At 48.2% G+C, this 18,377-nt stretch overlaps 1 protein-coding gene across 27 annotated transcripts in view; it reads left to right on the plus strand.

Annotated features, from left to right (window-relative positions):
- Positions 1–2,683: 2,683 nt before the first annotated feature.
- NRXN3 (neurexin 3) overlaps positions 2,684–18,377 on the plus strand; it is a 1,568,410-nt gene continuing 1,552,716 nt past the window's right edge. For all 27 annotated transcript variants that reach the window (XR_006293453.1, XR_006293454.1, XR_006293455.1 and 24 more), the window contains exon 1: positions 2,684–2,986. The gene's annotated coding sequence lies outside the window, so the exon portion shown is untranslated. The remainder of the gene's footprint in view (positions 2,987–18,377) is intronic.

The raw sequence follows: 18,377 nt of genomic DNA on the forward strand, positions 1-18,377 counted from the left end.
AACAAGCAGAGTGTAGTTAGCTAAAATGCTATGGAGGAATGAATAAAATGAGCCCAGAGATTTCATGATAAAAGGCAGACTAAAAGAATACACCAGAGTAATTGAAAGATAAATAACACTTAAGCCCAAGAACCCACTAAGTGGAATAAAATGATAATAATAAATATATTCAAAGTACACAAGGTTAGAAAGCAAAAGGGTTAAAAACAAGTAAACGAGAGTAAGTACAGTGATAACAAGTAAGTTAAAATATTAAAAGTGAAATGATGAAATAAGAGAATGCTAACTATAGGGGGCAGTCCGAAGTTAATAATCCCAGGCAGGGGCAAAGGCAGACCATTGGGTCGAAGTAGCAGATACCTGTTTAGCGCTTTTGTGGAGCAGGTGTTCTGTGTGTTATTTTATCACTAATTCTTGTGGAAATTCTATGAAGTAAGTGCAGGTGTCCTCTCCATTTTGTAGGTAAGGATGCTAACACTTGGAAAGGGCAAAGCAAACTATTCAAGTCACATGGAACATCGTTGGCCCAGTTGGAATTGGAATCCAGGTATGCGTCCTAACTTCTAAGTTACCCTGCAGACATGCGGTGGACTTCCCTAGGGGATGTTCTTCCAAGGCCAGTGTTTGCTGAAGGAGTCTGGTGGGAACTGACATCTCAGGGCAGTGAGCCCTCAGGCTTTCCCTTTGGACTAATGCCCTCATGTCCCCCTGATGTCCCTTAAGTCTCTTCCTGTTGCTCCCAAAAGTGTGTGTGCAGCTCCTTCCAACATCCTGATGGATCGTGGTGGTTTCTTTACATGGTTCTTCCCTCCAGAGCTCCATACAGCTTGCCGAACCCCATGCACTGTATTCTTTGAATTTTCCTTCTGGGTTCCAAGAACAAATAAGGTACATGGGCTTCAAGGAAGGCCAGGTAAGGAAGATACAGATCAGCTGGCCAGGGCAGTTTAGGTCTGGCATGAACTGGCAGAAGGTGAAGTGTCACGCATGAAATTAATCCATTAAGACATGTTTGTATTCCTATTAGGTGCTGAATACCATAGAGGTGTTGAAAATTGGGGACCCAAAGAAACACAAAAAAATGAGACTATGATCTGAAAGGTAAAGCAGACTGAAGAGTAGACTAGGCATGCTGGTGTCACATGTGTCTATTTATGCCCAGCCTAAATGCCACTTTAGCCCACCGAGCTTGCTATAACATCAACATTTATCACTTGCATCTTGATAATCTCATACAGCCTCCTTTACGTTGCTTTCGTGACTGCTGTTTTTCCCTTTATAGAAACACATGGCCATCTTCTACCAATGCATAGGGGACTCCTTGGCGCAGGGAACTCGTCTCACTCATTTTGTTTCAGGTTAGCATGTTTCCTGGTACACATGCTGTCAAAGTTTGTAGGTTTGGGCAAGTGCTAGGGTGGCTGGAATGTTCAGTACGTCCAGTAAAGAACAGAAATATAAGAACTACCCTCCATAGAAGGGAGGCAATGTAGCGCTGTGGCTGAGTAGGCAGGCTCTGGAGTCAGACCCAAGTTCAAAGTCATTCTGGTTATTTCTGGCTATGCCACCTTGGAGAGCCTCTCTAAAGCTTTGATTTCCTCAACTGTAAGATGGACAACTGTCAAATAGCACCGGTCTCCATGGATTGAATGAGATGACCCATGTGCTTGCATGTGTAAGTGCTCAACAGTTGTTAGTGGCGATACCTGCCATTGGCACTGGCTAGATGAGGGACATGCCATGTAGCCCTTCAGAAAAGGAAGGCTGGAGAAGAAAGGGGGTGGGGCTGTTTTCCCACTGTGAGGTACCAGGGCCTGATGCTGAACAAAACCTTGTGTTTGGTGCCACCGACTGTCATCTCTTGTTTAGTCTTGAATGGGGAAGTGTTTCCACAGACATAGACTAGTTCAGCAAAACTGGCAATGGATTTTGAAGGGTTTGGTGGTGCAGTAGAAATACCTAGGCCCTGAGCTCAGGGTGTGAGCCACAGATGGGAGCCATCCCCCTGACCCACCACAATGCTAGACCCTTGCCTCTGTCTTTGTTAGCTCACAGCCCCTGTGCATAGGGTTGGCTATGCCTCCATCTGTCTTTGTAACTAGCAGCCCTTGGAGGGGAAGCCCAGTTTGTCACCTTCATTTCTATGTCCCCAGCCCTCATCCTATACGCTGTGCCTCTTCCTAAGCAGGCATCCAAAGTGCTTGTTGAAGGAATGGCTTTGTGTCCTAGTTACAGCCCTAGCCTCCATCTGATGCTCAAGGATTGCCCTGGTTTTGCAAGGAGTGGCTACTTGGGGAAACTGAGGCATGCTTTTAGGTCAGGGTCCTTTCCACTCCCTGTCTGCAATGGGACACATGCATCTTCAGCAGTGGGGAAGTGGCTTAGTCTACTGAACCTATAAATGAAGATTTTGTCTTTATTTTCATTCCTGCTTCGGTTCTGGCAAAGAACCTTCCTCAGGCTGGGGTAGGGGGAGAACTGAGCTCCTGACACTGCCTCTTAGTCTTAGGGGGCTGCACAGTGCCCCTCCCTGATGATATCTTCTCAGCTGTTTGCAAAACAGTCAGGGAGGAGGTGAAGCCCTGAGCCAGGCAGCTTGGCTGTCTCTTTAAATGCCGGGGTCTGTGTGGGAGAGGGAGGGGCCGGCTCTGGAGTGCGTGAAATTCCTGGGCTCCCCGGCAGTCTCAGGCTCCGAGCTCAGCCCTACACATCTCCTCTTGCATGCAACTCCCTGAGAGGGAGAGGCGAGCGTGTCCTCCCCTCTCTCGCAGCCGCCAGCATCTTGAGCCACCGCGGACCTGCTTTTCACACCTCCGACACCCCCCTCCCTTCTTCCCCGCCACTCCCTCCCAGAGAGAGAGAAAAGGAGAAGGAGAGAGAAATATTCTGGAATTTGAACCTTTCCAAAGAGGAAACATACCCAGCAAACTCAGTTGATTAAACATCAAACAAACAAACATCACAAATCTTCTGTTCAACTGGAAAGGTAAGGTTTTGGGGGAAAGGCAGGCAGGCAGGATGTGAAACAACTCAAGGTTCTTGTTCGTTCTGGGAAGAGGTTGCTCCTGAGAGGGTAGAAGTTTTCAGTTGGGAGCCACCAACCTAGATTTTCTTTTTCTTTTTTTTTTTTTTTGGATGCTGGATCAGAGAGTCTCAGCTGACCACGGGAATGGCTTTTCAACTGCCTTTCTTTTCCTTCACTTGCTCCTGGAAGTTGAGTTCTTTTGCTCCAGATGTTGGAAAAGTCAGAGAATGTTTTAGATTTTTTAAAATCTTTTTTTCTTCTAAGTCTTTCTCCTATTTGCTTGGATTTTTAGTCTGAAATGATGTGTGCTTGTCACTTCATTTTGGGCAGATAGTTTTTTGGCATTTTGTAGTTACTTTCCCCCTAATTATTATTTTTTTTGGGGGGGAGGGCTGGTTCAAATGAGAAGGAGAAGAGACACTCTGAGGATCATAAGACAAAATTGAATTGAGACAGGGATTTCCCTAGCTGTTGAGGAATTGAGAGGGGTGTGTGTGTGTGTGTGTGTGTGTGTGTGTGTGTGTGTGAAAGAGAGAGAGAGAGAGAGAGAGAGAGAAATAGATTTTTTTTGGAAGGGGTGTGAGGATGTGGTTCTTGAGTCTCAAGATTCAGGTTGGACTCCCGCTATCTTGTTGTGAAGGTGGGCATAATCAGAGGTGAAAAGGGAGTATGTATGTATGGTGTGTGTGTGTGTGTGTGTGCGCGTGTATACTCCTGTTTGGATCCGTTACAAGGGAATCTTCCTTCTCTGCCTTCCATTTGTTTATATTAATGATTTAGTAGCAGGCTTGCCTGAAAACTTCCACTCTGTGTAAGCACTGTGGGTTTTGCAAGCTCTCAGTGACCTTAAAGGCTGGTTCGATGTCTTTTTTTTCAAGGTATTGTGTTGTACCCAGAGTTTTGGCTCTTTCACTCTCTCTTTTTTAACCATGAAACTTAACTGCTTTAGAAACATCATCCTGATGACAAGGGAAAAATAATCTGTCCTCCCCCCACCCCCCATCCCTTCCTAGGCCAGTGATGTAATAGCAACCTATGGGCTCGGCTGCTTTGCAGGTGACTTACCCTGTGATTACTTGTTAAAAAAAATAAATTTCTTCCTCCCTCCATTAAATGCCTCCTCTTTTGATCTTGATATAGAAATATCATCATGCAGTGAGACAACTGTATTTTTGCTAACTCTTACAGGGGTTTAGGTAAGGTAGGATTTCTTTCCCCTGATCACTGATTTTTAATTTTTTTTTTAATGCAAAGGTCAGAGATCATTAATAGCTAGGCTAGGATGGAGCAAGACACAGTCAGACCACCTAGGAAAAGTGGGAGAGCTGGGGCCGTCCTCTCCCCGCTTCCTCCGGTCATTCCCGCTTGGGGAGATAGTTTCCTTTTACTAGACCAATCCACCTCAACATTCCTAATTCTTTCTCTGCCCTGGGTCCTATGGATGGCCCTGGGAGCATGAGGGTCACTCCTCATCACACCTGGAGGACAGTGTAGTTTCAGGGGTCAGATGACCGTTTGCCTTTGTGATGAAGGTTCCAATGGAAATTTGAACTCCCAGCGCACTGGGTGACTCTGTGCTCGGGATAGTCTATCTGGGGGCACCTGGAGGTTAGGTCTGGCGAACCTGAAGAACTAGCCCTCTATGAATTTGCCATTCTGGGTAGAGTCTCCTTTCATCGTTCAAGGGCTTCTGCATCGCCTTTCGAGTTAAAATGGTCCCGCTGGTTATGATGGGCAAGTTTACCTAAGGGCTACTGGGTACGTGGCGGAGGGTTGGAGGGGGGGAGAGACATAGCAAGGCTGGTATTTTTTTTTTAATCTTCTAGCTTAATCTGCCTAAGTGATATTGGGGCAAACGATATTTCAGATGGGTGCTGGTTGTGCAGAGATATTCCTATTGTTTGATTTTTTTTTTTTGGTTGGGGAGTGGAGAGCAAGGGCTCTTGGCCCATTTTCTGCAGCCTGGGGTTCATCCTGTGAGCCAGTCTTCCTTCTGGAAGAGGGGGAAAAGGCTGGATGCTGGAAGTTCGTTATTAAAGTGAGCAACAGGGCTGGGTTAATTTTTTTTTTTGAACAACCGGACTGTGCGAATGCCCTTTTCTGGAGCTTTCCGGCCCTTTCTAGTGAAATAATGATATAAAAAAATTGTTTCTTAAGATGAGGGGGCCAGAAATCAAAGGGATTCTAGATTTTGAGAGACAACTACTTCTTTGCTTCTCTGGTAGCTCCCTGTTATTAATTATTGGGGGTTTGACGGGGTCTGGCCTCCTTTTTTGTTAATTTCTTTTTAATGCTGCGTTTCTACTGAATATGTTGATGATTTGGTTCTTATATAAGGGAAAGAATGTATTGAGGTGGATTGATGCTTGGGGTTTTGAGATCGGCTACTGAGATTGGGTGGCGGTTGGTGTGTTTGTCGATATGCATGGTAGGAAGGTCTTTTCTTTTGGGTGGTGGGGGACAAGGGGATGGTTGGAAAATGGTAGATGAGAAGCTACAGCGAGTGGGGATATGAGGGGAGATGGAGATGGGGTCGGAAGTCACCGGTTTGCAGAATTTCTGTTCTGCATCCCCCTTTCTTTCGCTCCTTGGGAAAAAAAATCCATTATCTCTAAAAACACATTATTCTTCAATTGGCCTTTTAGAGAGAAAAAGAGAGGGAGGGGAGGGGTTAATTTGGTAAGGGGGCTTGGTTGTAATTAGCCCACTGCTGCAAAACCGAGATAGAGAAATCCACCGGCACCAGCTTTGGGGGCACAGAGAGGCAGCGGGAGATGGGGGACAGGTTGTCAGTCTTAGATGAACAGTGGAGCGGTGGGGTTGGCGTTTGGGTATTGTGTGTGTGTCTCAGGCGCTCGTGTAGTTTTTTCCACCCCACCACCAATTACCCCCTTTATCCTCCCCCAATTTTGCCATGCTCTTCTTGCCTTCTGTTGCCACACGCGGCTCTCCCCTACCCATACGCCCCCTCCCCCTTTCCTCTAGCCCTTTCCATCTCGATGAGAAAATTCTGATTCTGATGGCTCTGCGGCTCTTTTTTCTTTTCTTTTCTTTCCTTTTTTTTTTTTTTTTTTTTTTTTTGCAACACAACAGTGGTGCGATGGCCTTTCCTACATGCCACACGGATGCAGCCTTCTGATAGGAGGGCTAAGTCGGCACATCTACACACGCACTTGCACACGCTCTTGCACACACACTCACACACACGGACACAGGCGACCAAGGGCTGGATTTCGTTTGGTTTCATTCCCCTCTGTGGCTCTCCCCACCCCTACCTCCACCATGGCTCCTTTCCACCCATCTTCATACGGGCAATGCAGTAACGTTATCCACGTCTCTTCCCCACACTGCTCTCTTCTTTCTCCTCGCCATTATTCTTTCCCGAAAGCTGTGGTGTGTCGCAGTTCATGGGATTAGCATGTTGGAGAGTCTTTGGGGGAGGGCGCCTCTTGAAAAGGGGAGTGGAGTGGGGGTAGATGACATTAATGATTTTTTTTTTTTTTGGCCAAATAAGCACCCAGTGATAATGATCCAATTTAACCATCCGTGTAATATGCGTTTGCGGCACATTGGAGGAAGGTTACGGGGAAATCAGAGTCTGGACTGGGTTACCTCTGGGGAGGTTTGCTGCTTGGACAGTAGAGAGAGACACCACCCCCACACCCACACATATGTATGCTCTCTTACACACGCCAACACACACAGCTCTGCTCAGTGGGCTGTGTCAAGCCAGAGGGCACTGCAGAACGTCCCAGAGTTGTCGTTGTTCGTTGCAAGCACGGAGTGATGTCTTTGTCCTACCCGGCTCTCTCTCTGATGTCCGATGTCGTCTGGTCTTGAAATTCTTCATGGCCTTTGTGTTGCCCTTCGGGTGGGGGCTGGGGGGATGTTTGTGTTTTGTCAGACACCAGTGTGCGTCCAGTTGGACCACATGGGAGTGTTGACACCATGTGTGCGGGTCACGCAGGAGGCTGACTGCCTGTTTGTGCCGCCGGAGTGTGACTGTTGGCCATGGCTGTGCGCGGGGCTCTGGAGACGTGTGGGGGTGCCAGCCCTGGGAAGCTGACTTCCCCTTGGGGAGGGGAGGGCAAAAAGCGAGGGTGTTCAGTGGGAGACAGAGGGCAATGGAGTGTTCAGGATAGCTGAGAAGGGGGTGGAGGGGGAGAAACCTCTCGGGTCTCCAGTGGAAGCGTCGCGTGAGGTCCCCACGTCCCCAAACCAGCCTGTGGGCGGGCGGGGGGGGGGGGTGCTCGTGGATGACTGGTGGGCGGATGCAGACTGATGGCAGAGAGGTGGGTGAAATTGAGGGTTTCCCCACCACCTCCGGAGCCCCAGGGAGAAGGGCCCTGCCCTCCCAGCACCAGCCACCCTTGGGAGGCTCGGCCTCGGTTGAGGCTGCAGCCCCCAGGAGCTGAGATCTCCCTGGGCCGGGAAAACAGCCGAGCCCCCAGTGCTCGGGGCTCCAGCTGCCTTAACTATCAGACGCCATTTTCTGTCTCCTTTGGCTAAAGGTGTGCCCTTCTTTATGCAATTATAAATGAAATTGGTAAACATTTTGCCCGAAAGAAAAAAAAAAACCTCCCCAGAGCAAAATGCTGATTGTCCTCCATTTCTGACATCCCTCTCCCTTCCCGGGGCTGACCTTGAAGAGTTAGGGAGAAAGGGTTACGTCATTGCCAGAGAAAGGGGAGAAATAGCGAGTAGGATGCCTCTGGGGCAAATTTTTGTGCCAGACACAGATTAGAGAATGCTCTTTGGATCCCCCCTCTCTTCTTACCTCTTTATGACCCTTGTGTGTGGATGGGGGACTTGCAAAAAGTGGAAGTGCCTCTTCCAAAGCTTGCCTCCTAGAAACGTACCTGCCTGGTACCTTAGTCCCGGCAGTGATCAGGCCGGGTCTCCCCCAAGCATGCACCTGCAGGGGGAAATGGCTGAGGCGCAGCTCTGACCCTTGAGGGCCAGCCCTGGCTGCTCTGCAGTGACTAAGTGAGGCTGTGCAACTGGGCCAGCCACAGGTGGCAGTATGGGGCTCAGCAGGGGCTATGTGCGGGGCCTGCTCCCAGTCTCTTCCTCCAGGTCTGTGCTCAAATGATGCCTGCTCAGAGAGCACTATACTGACTGGCTTTCTAAAATAACCCCCTGACCCCACCTCCAGCCACTTTCCAGCCTGTTACCCTGCCTTCAAATTTGCTAATCGCTACCTAGTACTGTATTATATACTGAAGTGTTAAGGTGATCTCATCTCCTCTAGAATGCAAGCTCCAGGAGCTCAAGGGCTTTGTTTCTGTTCATCACAGTGTTCCCAGCACCTAGGACACTTCCTGCCACGTAGTAGGTGCTCAACAAATATTTGTTGATTGGGGGAAAGAACCATATGGGTTTGGTATTGGGGTTCTCTTTTCTTCTCTAGCAGTTTGGACCTGTCTTCTGGGAAGGCTGAACTTGGCCTCTGGCTGTCTTATCCCTCCCTGCAAGTCCCAGATCTGCTGGAGGGATTGGAAAGTATGAAACTTTCTAATTGAGAAAGGTCTCCATGCCTGACTCAGAGTGACTCTGCCTCCTTCATCATCCCTGTAATATTAGCCATCATCATCATAGTGGTAGTGGTAATAGTATTGGTATGGCTGCCATTTTTGAGGACCTTGATATGTACCAAGTTCTGCACCAAGATGGGTTGTTTTGTAAACATTCAGTATCTCATTTTATTCTCCAGACTGCTCAATGCAGTATGTTCTTATTACCTGCCTTGGACAAAGGAGGAGGAGACCAAGGCTTAGACTTACACAAAGTAATGTAGTAACCTGTCAGTTCAAGGACTTGAACTCTTAGAGCCCAGTTCATAACCCTTACGTTATACTGTTAGAGGTAAAAGGGAGTTGAGCGATCATCTCACCCGGTGCCCTCAAATACAGACGAGAAAACTGAGGTTTCCAGAGATTAAGTGGTTTGTCCAAAGACACTTGATCCAGAGACAAAGCTGGAGTCCAGGTTTCCTGGCTGTCCAGGTATTACTCTTTTCACACCATCATGCTGCCTTGTGAGTGTGCACCCCTTCTCAAAGGATAATGTGTTAGTGGCAGCCTCAGGGCCCCTCTTAGTTCTCCTCCTTCCTCTGTCAGAGGAGTGGGTCTCTCCTCACCAGGTGAGATGAGTGGGAGTAGGTGTGTCTTTAAAGAGGGCAGACTTGATTCTTACAGAGTAGAGAGAGATTGGAGGAAGACTGCTGGCCTATACTCCAAGGTTACTGGAGTCTCTGAGAGCTAGTCAAGGTCATCCTCTGAATGTACTGGAGGAAGAGACTGCAGTGGCATGCTCTAGGTTCTCAGTCCCATGTAGCCCTACCCATTAAGATTACTCTCATATACAGCTGGGGCTCCATTCAGAAGTCCGAGCAGCTGGTGACTGGATCCTGTTGACCTGGGAGCTTGAATACTTCTCCTAGACTGGCTTAGCGCTTGTTTCTCAAAAAAAGGGAGGCATGGGGTCAGACATTAGCCTTGATGTGTTTCATTTCTATGTCCAGTGGCTGGCTGGGGAGCATGATGTCATGAAATGTGGGTGAAGGGCCCCTACCAAATCCCTCTGCTTCACCCCTAGGAACTGACCGTGACTTGGGGAGGGGTTAGACCTCCTAGCCCTGTGTGTGTGTGTGTGTGTGTGTGTGTGTGTGTGTTGTGTTTATGTGTGTGTGTGTTTTGGGGGTCAGGGTGCTGGGGGAAAGGAGGCCAGAGTAAAGTGGATTCTGAGAACCAGGGAAGACTTACCTCGTGCCTGGATCTTGAGATAGGGCATGAAGCTGTTTCTGTGTGACCTTGAGATGGGGTGACCAGATGCCCTGGTTTGCAGAGACAGTTCTCGTCTAGGCCTTTGTCCTACTGTATAATTATTAACTTTCAAAAGTGTCCTGGTTTGGATGATAAAATATATAGTCATCTTTCTTTGAGATGGCATCACCCACTTTCTGTTAATGGGTAGAGAGAGGAAAGGGGAATACAAGAGACGGAAATCCAATTTTAGGAAGAAGGTGGCTGGGAGTAGAGCCTTTCCCCAGAGATATTTCCAGTTATCCCACATTTGCAAAGAATGAAGACCTGAATCTTTTGATTAGTTTTTCTATAAACATCACTACTACTACTAACCTCACTACTCTTACTACACTAGCCAACATTTGAGTCCTGTTTTGTGCCAGATACTATGCTAAGCCCCTGACATGCATTATCTCCCTTAATCTTGCCAAACCCTATGAGGTGGGTGCTATTATTATCATTTCTGTATTACACCCCCTTCCCCAAGGCCTAAAGAGGTTAAATAACATGTCCAAGGTACTGTGGGTAGAAATGGCAAGGTCACGATTTGAATCCAGTGGGCCTGGCTCGGATGCTTCTGGTCTTCACTACTGTGTCATACCACCTCTGTGGGCCTGTCCTCCAGTTCCCCAAGTCTGGGAACCTGATTCTGAGAACTGACCCACTTGCTGGGCAGTCTGACTGACAACTCTGGGACATGCTGAAGATATTAGTGCCAGTCAGTTGCTGCCACTTTAGGCTTAGGGGGAGGATACTGCTGGCCTTGTAGTGGCACTGCTGGTTGTCTCTGTGATGGCACTTGGAAACTCTGTTCCCCACGGTGTCTGTTACCTTCTTCCTCACTTCAGGCATCTTGTCAGAGGGAGGAATTTAGGTTGTTTGGGATGGTGGTGAGTTGGCAGAAGGCAGAGAACCTGCAATGTATTTCTCTCTGCTCCATGGCCCTGATCCTTGATGGGCTCACACTCCCCAAGGCCCCCGCAGTAGGGCCTGACCCTTAGTGGGAGAGTCGGGCGAGTGGACTGTCATCTAGCACCTGCTGTAAGCGAAGCGTGGTGTTCTGCCATATTTCCTTTAGATAGGTAGTGTTCTCATTTGTCTGACAAGGAAACCAACGGGGCTAAATAGCTTGTCTAAGATCGGACAGTGAGAAAGAAGTAATAGACCTTGAGTCTGACTCTAGAATTCATGCCGTTTCCAAGAACTTGCACTGTTCCCCCTCCTGAACCCTGGAGGAGAGGGGGCAGGAGTTGGAACATCTAAAATGGGGACTAGAGGAGGGGAGGTCTTCAGATCAGCTCTTGAGGCTGAGGGCTGGAGGGGGTATCCGGGGCTCATCATCCTGGTCAGGCAGGGCAAGACTGCTCCTGAACCCTCAGTTGGATGAATGCTGGTTCTAGTCTGGAGAGGAGGGGGAAGGTAAGGCTCATCCACAGCTTAATAGGTGGAGTCAAGGGGCGTCCAGAAGAAGGTGCCTCTTTCCCTCAGGGAATAGTGATACATGTACTGACACCAAATCCCACCTCCTGCCTCCTGTGTCGACATCATCAGGTCAAGGGTCAGAAGGGATGGGTGGTCTCTCTGCCTACAGGCAGGGAGGGGGATACACAGAGGGAGGAATCTGGGATTCCCCATGCTGGAGGGCTCCACGGGGAAAGGAAGAACTTTTTCTTGGTTGAGAGGCAGGGGAGAGAAGAATATTTTTTCTGACTGAGGGGATGGTCTGAGGCCCCCAAGCTGAGCTGCATTAGCTTCATTGCAGTCCCATTGAAGACTGTGTTTATTTTTCCAATAATGTGTTAATTAAACATCGATTTCCGGGTGGAGGAAAGGGAATTGGATTGCTAGAGCTAAATGGAGTGAGGAGGATGGGGAGCTGGTAAGAGGGGCCCCAAGCTGGAGTCAGCATTCTGCACATTGCCCCAGGGGGGTAGAGGGGAGCTGGGGCTGCCTCTTCCCTGGGCTCTAAATTTGGAATTGCCATCTCCCCATGAGCCTTCAGGAGGCATCTCTTCTACCCACTGGCTGCCAGAGCAGACGGAGAATGTTCTTTGCCGAACCTCAATTCAAGGAGGAGAAATGATTATTCCTCACCTTCCCCAGCATCTTTGCATTGTGGAGCTACCCTGTGCCAGGCTTCATGTTGGGATCCTTCAGCAGACTTGGTGCCAGTACTTTTATACCCCCACTTTGGTGATGAGGAAACTGAGACTCGGAGAAGTGAAGTAGCAAGTTCAAGAGCAAAGAGCTGGCAAAGCCTGGCAAGAAAGGGAGCCCTGGAGGAGTAGAAAGTATCAGGTTGGCAGAACAGCTGTCAAGGACCCAAGCTCCTGCGAAGGAAAAAAAAAAAAAAAGAAAAGAATGCAGCATCTAATAGGCAATAAACAGAACCATTTGATATTTGATCTCTGGCCAAGATTGATTGAGCTTTTACCATGTGCCAGGAGGTGCATTAAGTGCCTCGCGTGTAGCTTGTGAGGATGTAGTGGCTAAGTGTCAGGGAGTGTTATTCCCATTTTAAAGATGAGGAGAGTGGGGCTTGGAGAGCTTAACTTGCCTGAGGTCGCAGAGTTGGTGGATGGAGCTGAGGTAAAAACGGAGGTAAGATGTTAGTAAAGAGGACTCTAGGAACCTTCCCAGTTGTGTTCCATTATCTCATACACACTGAGGACACAGGGCCTGCTCAGCAAGCCACCTACAACTTCTAGGAGGGAAGTATGTGGGGCTCTTAGGATGGATGCTCTGACCAGATCATGTGCCTCAGGAATATCTGGGGTCTTGCCATGTGAACCCCACTGTCTGATCCTTTCTCAGCTCGAGCCTCTGGTTGGGCGAAGGCTGTTCTGGGGTGTTTGCAGTGCTTGGAGCCTGTAGGGTGAGCTGGGTGGTGACATTCAGTTAGAGCAGTGGTTCTCAAACTTTGGTGCATATTAGAATCACTGTATTAAGTCCCAAACCTATGTTGTACCTCATGTTAATTAAATCAGAATATTTACGGGAAAGACCCTGGCATCAGTATGTTTTAAAGGTGCCTGGGTGATTCGGTCAGGCTTGCAAACCAGTGGTTCAGAACACTCTCTGCTACCAAGCAGGTGCTGGCAGGCTAGGCCAGCATCTGTTTCCAGAGTTACTTTGGAATTGTGGAAGTAATTAGTTATACACACCCAGGACCCAGTGGGGACACTGCTTATCTTGATCGGTTTCCTTCTGAGAAGAGCCTCTTTCAGACTTTGGTATGCATCAAAATGTCTGGGGAGCTCTTATAAAATGCATATTCGCAGGCCCAGCCCACTGCACATCTGAGTTAGGAGTCCTGGGGTGGGGCCCAGGAATCTGCATTCAAAGCAAGCACTTTCTGTGGCTGGGTGAAGTCATGACATACAAGGTCAGCCTCAGAGCCCCCTCTGTCCCATGCCAGTACTTGTGAAGCCCTCTCTCTTTGGAGGGCAAAAAGGCGAGGACAGGGACTGCTGTGGTTACCTGTTGCTCTGTGAGACGAGGCCTTTCTTGCTTAGGACCCGCTGGCCACTACTGGCGTGGGAAGGCCTGTCACCTGGCTTGGGTCCCTGCTACCCACTGCCAAGCCTTGTGTGGTGCCCTGTGCGCAGCAGCCCTGAGGGAGGAGAGGATGATTTCAACCTGGAAATTCGGCAGGCTCCCTTCTCAGGTTTAAAAAAATCAGAGTAAATCTCTGCACAACTTGAGTGTTTGGAAGTCTGTCAGCAGCAACCACCCTGAGTCTTCCCCAGGGATCGGTGAAGCAGCTTCTCTGGGGCTCATTTTAAACTTTTCTTCCAAAGCTGTCAAAAAATGGAGAATAGTCAGAGACTCTCAGAGCTGGAAGGGACCTTGGTGATCATCCATGCTAGGGCTACTATTCTATTTATCTGTTCATGCATTTATTCATCCAACAGATATTTATTAAACACCTACTATATCCAGGCACCATACCAGGTGCTGGGAATATAGCCACAATGAAGAGAGACACTTGGTTTATCTCTGATGGAGCTTAAGCTTGGGTGGAAGGGCAAATATTAAACAACACGAAGAAATATGTAATCATTAGTTATGATGAGTTGCTCCGAAGGAAAAAGTATGGGGGGCACTGCAAATTTTGGAGCCCTGATGTAGCATGATGGTGTGGAGGAAACGACAGCTAAGATTGATCAAGTGCTCACTCTGCACAGGCCCTATTATAAAGGCCTCACCTTCTTACTTTATCTTCACGCTTAGTCTCAGAAGGGAGTACTGTTGTTATTACCGTGTTGCAAAGGAAGAAACAGGCACAGAGAAGTGCCCAGGCTGGGACAACAACTGAAGTCTGTCTGACCTTCTTCCCCCACCTCAAACATCCCACCTCAGAAGACCTGGTATTTGTTCTGAGGGCAGAAGGATGAGGTGGGGGCGAGGAAAAACCAGAGAAGTTAAGAAAATGCTGATAAGGGGCACCTGCATGGTTAAGTATCTGACTTCGGCTTAGCTTGTGATCTCGTGGTTTGCGTGTTCCAGCCCCACGTTGGGCTCTGTGCTGACAGCTCAGAGCCTGGAGCCTGCATTGGATTCTGTGTCTTCTTCTCTCTCTGCCCCTCCCCTGCTTGTGCTCTGTCTCTCAAAAATAAATAAACGTTAAAATAATTGAAAAAAAGAAAATACTGATAATTCTGGCCATGTGTGGAGCTCTAGGTGCCAAGCATTGTGCAAAATCCTTGGCCAAAATTATGTCACTGAATACCCGCAATAACTAAGTAAACAGTAGGAATTCTTATCCTCTTTTTGCAGGTGAGGAAACTGAGGCTGTGAGAGTTTGAGTTTACAGATGGTGGACCATCTGAAATCCACCCCATCTGGGCTGCTTGGATCTCCCCTGTTGGGCAGTGCTAATCACAAAGAGTGGCTGACGGTGGGGGTTCTCCCAAGGCCCACAGGCCTGCTTGTTCTGGGTCAGGGAGAACCCAGAGGGAGGAACAAAGGTCCTCTCTGGGGCAGCCAGAGCAGTCTCTGCATCATGAGCAGTCTCCATTTTTCTTTCCTCTCTCAAGAGCCACAAGGCCAGCCTTTGGGTCTGTTGGCCCACAAGCCCCATAGGGAATGCTTACCCTCTGTCCTCTACCTTTCAGCCCTACCTGTTGCTAATTAGTGAGATGCTGGTCACCTGCAGTTCCCTCCCTCCTCCTCTGAACAGCCTCCCTGTGTTCATCTGAGGTCTCCTCTGCCTTTGAGCTACAGAGTCCTCTGGCCCACCCTGAGCTGATCTGCACTGAGCAGATGTGAGTCGAGGTAGGAAGAAGTATAGGGACCCAGGTCACGGACTTGGTCTAGAGTCATGAGAGAGAGTCAGGACCACGTGTGAAGAGAAAGGAAATGTGTTCACAGGGCACTGGTGAAATACTGAATTCCTGAAAAGTTTGCTAGGACACAGGACTTCATTTCTTCAATCTCCTTTCTGACCTGACATGCAGGTGAGCAAATATGTGTATGGAGATGAGCATCCTATGAGATGGAGGCCTCTCTGTACCCTCCTGGAGTCCTCTTCCAGGATTGACAGGGTGGCTCTGGCCAGGGGGATGCCAGAAGTGGGCGGTCAAGCTTTTTGTCTGCTTTTCTGCAGCCCTTGGCGTGGTGGGGGCTGCCTCAGTACTTGGCTCTGACTCTGATGAGCCTAACACTTGAAGGCCACTCCCCAGATTCCTGGAATTGAGACAGAAAAAAGAAGGCAGGGAAGCTTTCTCCGAGAAGGGGTGGGATGTGTGGGAGGTAAGGAGGTTGGCTTGTGTGTGGGCTGTGGCATTTGGATGACCGGCACACGCACTTTTATCATATGTGTGTGGTTACTTTTATTTTTCTACATTCACCTCCTTAAAAAAAGCGACTTGCTTTCTTATTACAGAATAATGTGTGTTTGTTATAGAACACTTGGAAAATACTAAAAACAAAAATAAGAAGTCACCTGTAAATCCCCCCTCCAGAAATAACCAGTGGGAAAATTTTGATAGCTGTCCTTCCAGCTTCATTTCTAAGCATCCACAAACCAGGGTGTGCTATTTTGTTTTTAAAGAAGTTCATTCTATCATTTAACAAATACTAATTGAGAGCCCACTCTGTGCCAGGCACCGACATCACATTTTGGAAGCTCTCACACTAGCTTGATTTTTCACTTAAAGAATATATCATGAGCACTTTTCACAACAGCCTCTTATGCCGTTGAGCTTCCAGATTTAGATTTTGGGTGTAATGAGGCAGTTGGCAAATTTTGGCATCCAAGATCTTCTGTCTTAAGGAAGGATTGCTGAGCCTCTCTTTCCTTGGTACCTAAGACAAGCACCATATTAGACCCTTTGGGAGAAAATGTGTCCCTTTGCCAGGAAATAAGGAAGGGACAGAAGAAGGTTTGAAGGGTGGGAAAAATCCTGGCCCTTATTTAGTGTTAGAGTCTGGGACTTCTCCCAATGGGGGTTTGGAAAGGAGAGATTCCATTCTCTTATATAGAACCCTAGCATCCTAGAGAGTGGGTGGAACCTTAGCGCATGGCTGGTTCACCTTCCTCAATGTAGAGATGGGGGCTAGGAGCAGTTAAATGACTTGCCCAAGAATACACAGGTGGTTGATGACAGAGCTGAAGCTGGAACTTGGGGAGCTGAGCTAGCGAGAGTTGCATGATGATGGTTGGGGGTGGATTTGATAGAAGTGGTATAAAGGGAGCCCATTCAGACTGGATGGAGGGGCTCCAGTGACCTTGATTGAGTTTGGATACTGTATAGAAAGGAAGTTTGCAATACAGGTCTGATTTTCTGCCCTTCAATGATCTCCTACCCCATTCCTTATCCACAGTGTACCCCATGCCATTATCTCTCATATGCACATCTGTGGGTCTATGGAGGCCTAGGAGATGGGGTGTGAGAGAAGAATGCCCTCTAGAATGCCAGTATTACTCACAGACCAAGCTGGCCTGGTGCAGGTTTCCACATATTCAATTTTGCAAATATCTACAAGGTACTTCCTTTGCCTCGGGAGGGGGTGGGGCATTGTGTCTGGTGCTAGGGACACAGAAGAGAGTAATGGTTGGCATTTTTCTAGTGAAGGACATTATGACTGTATGTAACCACAGCAGAGGGCCTAGATCCAGGATAGAAGGAACCACATGGGTTTTCATGGAAGGGAGGATTACTTCTTGAGAAGTAAGGGAGTGTGAGGAAGGTTTCACTGAGAAGATGGAATTTAAAGAATGACATCAGTAGATGGAAGAGAAGGGCTGAGGATGCCAGGCCAAGGAAACCACATGAGGAAAGGCAAGAAAATGAGGAATTTGTCCTCAGTACATAGGAGATTGACCTTTTATAGCACATAGGTAGAGGACTGAGTGAGAGATGGGGCTGGAGAAGGATGTTCCAGCTCATTTTCAAAGGACCTGGAATGGTAGGTGTTTCAGTTCGGATGATCTCAATCATTGGAATCCCAACTCAGTCTGGCTTAATACAGAGGGAGCTCTGGGGAATGGAGTTTGGAGTTTACATAACTCAAGTTTTGGAGAAAGGACCTCAGCTGTGGTTCAGTCTAGGGGTGCCCAATATTGTCAGGGCCTCAGGCTGGCTCTGTCGATGGTAGTAAAATGGCTCTGCAACTCTAGAGCTCATGTGGGTACAGCTCACCCTTGAAAGTAAAGAAATTCTCTTCCCCCAGCCATTGGACAAAAGTCTTGGGCCTCCTTTTGGTTGGACCAGTTAGGTCACAGGTCCCTTTCTGAATGAGTTGTAACAACTCTGAGCAGTTATAACCTCTTGCTCTGCCCTGACAGCAGACGGAGGCATCCAGTCCCAACCATGTGGCTACTTCACTATGAATGGGGGTAGAGTGGATGCTGGTCGCTGCAGGATAGTGGGTAAAGACATCAGGACTCTCGTGTGTGTGTCCCGGGGAACATGGGACATATTAGAGCAGCAGGGTAGCCTTTTCACCTTTGTAGTAGGAGAACTCTAGAGATGGGAAGGGAAAGTTACTGGATTTCCAGAATTCGGAGCAAGGAGGACACTTCCTGGCTGACATGGGTCTACTCTCTCAGAAGAAGCCACCAAGCTGGATCATTGAGCCCAGCCCAGAATATGGTCCACGTGGGTGCCTGTGACTCATCCTGGCACACACAAAGAGCAAGAGGATAACTTACAAAGGACCAAGCCAGTCTTCATCTGTCAACAGCATTCTCCTGTGGTTTTTTGTCATTCTTCAGAGAAAAGAGGCTAAGGGTGTTTTAGGGAAGCCTGAGTGTGGGTGCTTCTTGCAGAATACTTCTAAAGGGACTTGTGGTTTCCCAGGTACAGCCTGAGGTGCAGGAACTCGAGTTCATTCTTTATGGATTTGAGTTTTTTTTTTTTATTCCTTTTGCAGTGTGTACATGCACAACTCCTCCTGGATCAGCTTTGATTGATAGGTGCCTTGGCAACATCCTCATTTCCTCAGGGATCTGATGGCTTCAGAATTGCTTTGCTGGTTTCTGATCATATTTAGCTGGCCCTTGCTGGGCTGTTATGTGCTCTGGACTATGTTTGGAGAAT

This window comes from Prionailurus bengalensis, chromosome B3 (assembly GCF_016509475.1).
Source record: "Prionailurus bengalensis isolate Pbe53 chromosome B3, Fcat_Pben_1.1_paternal_pri, whole genome shotgun sequence".
Lineage (NCBI taxonomy): Eukaryota > Metazoa > Chordata > Mammalia > Carnivora > Felidae > Prionailurus > Prionailurus bengalensis.